This window comes from Pinus tabuliformis, chromosome J (assembly GCF_031772625.1).
Source record: "Pinus tabuliformis cultivar Carrire ecotype Pingquan chromosome J, CPIR1, whole genome shotgun sequence".
Taxonomy (NCBI): domain Eukaryota; kingdom Viridiplantae; phylum Streptophyta; class Pinopsida; order Pinales; family Pinaceae; genus Pinus; species Pinus tabuliformis.
Genome location: NC_142295.1, coordinates 1,305,887,962 through 1,305,894,929, shown reverse-complemented (window position 1 = coordinate 1,305,894,929; position 6,968 = coordinate 1,305,887,962).

Sequence of the window (6,968 nt, the reverse complement as noted above, 5' to 3'; positions counted from 1 at the left end):
GTGTAGACATGGGTCTATAGTTTGCCATGTGAAATCTGCTCAACACATCCACAGCATACTGCCCCTGCCCCAGAAAGATATGCCCCTCCTCCTGCCACACCTCAAGCCACAAAAAGTAATGCATCAGCCCAATGTCCTTCATCTCGAAATCAATAGCAAGATCCTCCTTGCAACCACTACTCAGTCTCTTTGCCCCAGTAATGAACAAGTCATCAACATACAACACAAGAATGAGCGGATCATCCCCCACAACAATGTAGTATAGGTTCGGATCTGCATCACTCTTCGTGAAACCCATCTGCTGCAAGTATCAATCCTCAAATATGAAGCTCTCGAAGCTTTCTTTACGCTGTAGAGTGCTCGCCTTAACCGGCATACATGGGTCTCCCACCCAAGTACCTCAAAGCACTGTGGCTGCTCAACATACACCTCCTCCTCTATAACTTCGTTCAGAAATGCGGTCTTCACATCCATCTGATGGATCTACCAACCCATTTCTGCAGCAATAGAAATAAGGGACCGGATAGAAGTGTACCGAGCTACGTGAGCGAAGGGCTCATCATAGTCAACGCCCTCTATCTGTGAGAACCCTCTAGCCACAAACCTCGCCTTGAACTTCTCAATGCTGCCATCCACAGCATGCTTGATCTTGTAGAGCCACCTGGAAGTCACAACTGACTTGCCCTCATGCCTAGGCACCACTTCCCAGACATTGTTCTTAATGATAGAGGCATACTCCACCATAGCCTCTTTCCATACCTCCTGGCCGGCAGCCTCCTCATAGCTAGTAGGCTTAGAGTCAACAATGCTGGTAGCCTTGGCTACATAACTACAAAACTGCTCAAGTGGCACACTCTCCCTGTTCACCCTCTTCGGAGGACCAACAGACTCTGCTTCCTTCAAGGTGTCTTGAAGCCACTTGGGCCTCCTCTTCCCTGAAGAAGCCTCCCCATAGGGAACCTCATCCTCTACCCCCCTGTCTGGTGAGCCTAAAGGTTTGCCAACTGACCCTGGTGTGTTTGTACCAACACCTGTCCTCGAATAACTTGTATTGGCACATGTGCCTGTGTCAGCTGAAGTGCCATGTGAACTCTATACCAGTGGACTCCCTAAAGAAGTGCTTGGTGAACTCACCACTGGTGCCCCAAATGTCACTGAAACTGAAGTAACTCCTGTACCAATCAATCCAGAACCCTGAGGTCCTGCTCCTTGTACCTCACCTCCCTGTTGAGGAGAAGTATGTGACTTTCTCTCATCATACTCTCGCGATCTCTGATAGGCCCTCTCCTCCTCGAACTTCACATCCCTACTAATCACCACTCTCCATTTATAAGGAATGAATATCCGATAGGCCTTCGAAGTCTCGTTGTAACCCATAAAGATACCCTTCTCTGCCATGGGTTCCAGCTTTGTCCTCTGCTCCTTGGGGATATAAGAATATGTGAGACATCCAAAGATACGAAGATGTGCCACATGAGGCTTCTCTCCAGTGAAAGCCTCCTCCGGAGTCATATTCCCCAATACTCTGTGAGGACTCTTGTTCTGAAGATAAACAGCAGTATTGCAGGCCTCAGCCCACAAAAACAAAGGCAACCCCTGATCATGAATCATCGCTCTAGCAACCCCAACAATAGCTCTGTTCTTCCTTTCAAATACCACATTCTGCTGGGGGTTGTAAGGAATCGTGAACTCTCTCCTAATGCCCTCATGTGCATAGAAGTCAAAAACCCACCATCGATGTACTCACCACCATTGTCTGACCTCAAGACCTGAATCTTCCTACCTGTCTACTTTTCCACAAGAGCTTTGAACTCTTTAAAGCGACTGAAGACCTCACCCTTGATCTTTAGGAAATATATCCAAGTCCTCCTAGAGTAGTCAACAATGAATATAGCATAATACTCATAACCACCTAAAGACACACGAGACATACGGCCACTAACGTCAGTATGAATCAAGTCTAGTATACCTGTAGATCTATTGTCGCTCGCTGGGAATGGTAACTTGGTGTACTTGCCCAAAGCACACCCTCTGCAGACCTCATAATGCTCGACACTGAAATCAGGAACTCCAGTAGTGATCTCCCTCAGTACTGTCAAAGCTCCATGATGCATATGCGCCATCCTCCGGTGCCATAACTCACACAAGTCTCTACTGCTAGTGGTACTAGTGTGAGTGCTACCAGATGAGCTACTCACCAATGCTCATGCCGACTGAAAACTGAACCTGTATAGTTTCCAAGAGCGGACTCCAATCACTTTAGCTGAAGTGATCGAAGCTTCCCTGGGATGCATCAATACCTACCCTCCTGAGAAGGTGACGTCAAACCCCTTCTCCTCCATAGCAAACACTGAAATCAAGTTCTTCTTCATCCCAGGAACATACAAAACATCCATGACTTTCGAAGGAGGTAAAGACTCCCTCTCAAAGGTCACAGTCCCCACATCAACAACTCTCACAATGCAGTCATCTCCTAGTACAATCTCAATATCAAGTGACCTCTCTGCAAGCTTTGAAAAGAACTCCCGTGCACTTGTCATATGGCGTGAAGCCCTGCTGTCTATGTACCACACATCGGATGATGTACTCCTACTAGACGTAGAAGTAATAAATGCAAAAACCTGGTCAAACTCTGAAGCAAACTGCTCCATCTCTGCTAAAGTTGTACCCTTCTTCCCCTTGTTCTTCCTCTCAGGACACGTAGCAGCATAGTGTCCCATCTTCTGACATGGCCAACAATTGACTTTGGACATATCCGTATCTTTCTTCTTCTTCTTCTTCTTCTCCTTTCCCTTAGCCCCATATGATGAGGCCCCTTTCTTGGCCTTCCCTTTATTCTTCCCCTTGGCTGTCAAGGCTAGATCCTCCTCATCTGCTATCTTCACCCCACCACTGCCAGTCTTCCGTATCTCATGTTGCACACAATTATCCCAGAATCTGTCCCAATTGGAAAGATTCTCCATAGAGGTAACAGCATCTCCAAAGACCTCCCAAGACTTAGGAAGTCCCACTACAGCTATGCTGACTAACTTTGTGGGTGCATCTGTCTCACCAATAGCAGTCAAATCATCACGTACCTGTTTGAACCTGCCAAGATAATGAACTACACTTTCAACCTTTGCCATCCTGATGTTCTTCAATTGTTCTTTGAATTCCATCTTCCTACTCTCATTGGTACTCTGATAGAGAGTGGTTAGAGTTGTCCACATTTGATATGCATATGTGTTTCCTCTCACCTGAGGAACAACATGATCCTTCATACTGTCCATCAAAATCCTTTTTGTCTTTGCATTATTTTTTGTGAATTCAGCAAGTCCATCTGCAGCAGTAAGAGGTACAACCACTTGTTGCACTATGTCCCAAACTACTGCCTCCTCAAACACTGTCTAAATTATGTCCTTCCAAATCGCATTGTTGGATATCCCATCCAGTCTGTCCTCTATCCTTAAGAACATGGCCATGACTGCTATCCAAAATTTACAAAACCAAGAAAATGGAGAAATGAACTTTCCAGCATACCTTGTTGGCAAAAGTTCAGTCTGTGTGAAATTTCACCTTGCTGTCCCAAATATCAATTTGTTGTCCAAACTGAGTTTGCTGTCCAAAAATTCAGTTTGTTGTCAAAATCAGTGTTTGTTATCCCAAACTACTGTCTGTTGTTCAAACTGCATTTTTCAGCCTGTAGCTCCCATACCTTGTTGAAATTTGATGACTAAAAAAGGTTTCCAACAATCCCAACCCGGTTTAAATTTCACCTTATTATTCCCATTCAGTTAAATGCCGTTTCCCATAAACATACATTCAACATATAGAATTATGGAAATGAATTTTTCATATTAAAACACATGGGACTGTCAACACATGCTGAAAATAAATATGTATTATGAACATAACCAGACCAGCAACACACAAAAATACACACAGATTTTTTATCAACTTAAACCCAAGCAAAACCCCTTCAATCTTCTCCGGGGAAAACCTGTTAGAGAGCTCTTCAAATTTATTTAGCTTTCAAATTCAGGAAAAATACATTTGCAGACAAAACAAAATAGCAAAATACAACTTATCTCTTCAGCCCAAAACTCCTTGAAAACTATGCCCACTTTGCCTCGATTTTCGTGCTCACTTGAAGCTGAAAATATGTACTGTATGGATACCACTGTACAGACTGTGCGGATTTCCGTACCATTGTACAGACTATACAAATTTTTTTCAAAAAAAATTAAAAACTTCTCTCGAACGGCGTGCAGCTCACAGCATTCAATGTTGTTTGTACTGTACCTTCTGTTGTCTTCTAAACCTTGATTTCCATGCCCAGCTTTGCCCAGAAATCACTCATTCAGCTTGCTGCAACAAATTTTTCCTTCATAACTTTTCTCCAGCTCTCAATCTCCTTTCTCCAATCTGCTCATGAAGAATGAATGTAGTCTCTCTTTTCTTTCCCCCTTTTGTTTCCCTAAATGACTTTTGGGCAACCATAAGATCTAATGGCTCAGATTCATTTAGATCAAAGGATGAGAATAAATGTGCATTTAATTCTCACTTTCTATTTTTTAATTCACCCATTAAATAAAGTACCCACATTGTACTTTATGTCTAAAGTCACTTTTCACTTTATAATTTAACATTGACTTTACCACTTATAAAGTCACTTTCACTTTATAAAGTCACACTTAGGAAAAGAATTATTCTGGACACTTTTCCCTAGGTAGAGGCTAAGCCATGGGAAACCACTTGTCCAAGGTACATTAAAAATCAACAATTTCATAATGAATCCACTTGTGGCATTGCAAGATGAATCCTCGATGGTGGAAAGGCGGGACGAGTTGTCGAGTTGGTATCAACAATGAAAACGAAAAAGATAAACAACTTATTAATGATTTAACTCAAATAATGAAAACCTTGGAACTTAATCAAAAGAAATTGATGGCAGATCATTCCAGGGATATAAAAACCTTGTTCACCAAATTAGAAAAATGCGATGAAGAGCTAGAAAGCAAGAAGGTCAATCACTTCGATCAAGTGGCTGCCATGCAAAACCATTTGATCACTATGGAAGCAAATCATAAAGAAGAAATGAGTTCCATTCAAGTAAATTATGATAAAGTAATAAAAGACATGAAAATTGGTTTTCAGAACAGGTTGTCAGTTATAGAGGAAAGGCATGATGAGGAGGTAAAGATCATGAAAACTAATCACTCTAATCAAATGGCTACCATAGAGGAAAAGTGTGCTCGAGAGATGGAGGCTATGAAGTCTAGTATGCAAAATCATTTGATTGCCATAAAAACAGATCATGACAAAGTAATAAAAAATATGGAAGTTGGTCAGATGTGTCTCCAAAATAAGTTGTTGACCATGGAGGAAAGCCATGCCAAAGAAATCAGTGCTATGAAGCTTGAATACTCAGATCAGATGGATGCCATGAGAGTTGAAAAGATCACTTTTTAGAATAACCTACAAATAATCGAAAAGATGCAGGTATAGGAACTTTAGCATGGATCAAATAATGAAATAAACAAAGACACTGTGACAGATCATATGCCACTCGGTCCGCTAGAGCAGTTCTCATCTCATTGCCAGGAGGTTACTTGCCCCACTCAATACAGGTCAGCTGAAAGTACCAAAATTGAAAAAGAAGCTAAGAATGGTCAAGCTTATGTGTCACCTTTGACCGAGTACATACAGAATAAGATTGGGCATACTTCAGATTCTTCAGATCCTTCATCCAGGCATTCTCAAAATCAGGACAAGAAATCTACAGTGGTCTCATTATTGACATCACAACCCACCGGGAAGAAAAGTAAAAGGCAGAAGAAAAGAAAAAGGAAGAAGTTTGATGCATTTGATGGTCGAGAGCAGCTCAATATTCGGATGAGTCACAATCCTAGCATTTTCAGAATTCAACATGGCACATCCGAGAAGCAGCCCACAGACTTGCCAGAGAGTCGGTAGATGCTCAGTATGCACCATGTTGATGACATTTGATGCCATAGGGCATCGTTTTGTATAGTATCTCTAACCCTATTCCTTTTTATTTCATGTCAGTTAGATAGTTTTACTTTTAGCATTTATATTATATCGTTTATATTTCAGTGTAATAGAGTAGATTTTTTTGTCCCAACGATATATTTCTATATATGCATATAATTTCGATGTTGAATGGATATCTATTTGATGGACTTCTGTTTTCTTGGATGCAGGATTCTGGGGTTCTCACGTTACTTCATGGAAACAACATGTCCCCATATGGAGCTAGATGTTGCACTCAAATTGTCAAAGTCCCAAGGAAGCAAAAGTGCCAATTTTTCCAACAAGATCAGATCACCTATCAACATTCCATGTGTCATGGTCACCCCATTCTGTAGGTTATATGATGTAAATGGTCCTAGTAAGACCTTGAGTCTATCTAACAACCTAGGTAAGCCTATAAGTTTGATTACAAATTTCATCCTAAGAGGTTTTTTAACCTCACTGATTACCTGTGTTTCTAAACACGGCTAATCATAAGAGTTTTTCCCCTCCATCTTAAATCCCCAAAGCTAGGGTGAAATTTATTGTCGAAATCTTAGGAGAGTCCTAGTGTTTTAGTAGAGTCTAATGTAAAGTGGTTTGAGAATAATTTCAGCTAGTTGGCTTAATTATTTTATTACAAATCACATGGTCTACTAGATCATGTTGTGTTGCAGATGGGTTCTGTGTCTTAAGGGTCTAAGCCTAATGTGTATTCCCTCTTTGAATCTTATAAATGTAAAATCTTGTGTATTAGAGAGTTGGAAAAATATTAAATCCCCTCGTGTGTAAACTAATTATTTTTTTTAGCCAAATAAAATTAAATCTTAAGCCAGAAAATTAATTAATTAGAGTCAAATTTAAATCATCTTAGGAAAATGAATTCTGCAAATGGAAAAATTCGAGGGTCTTAAAAAAATCAATTTTTAAAGGTCCTCCACCAAGGGAATATTGTA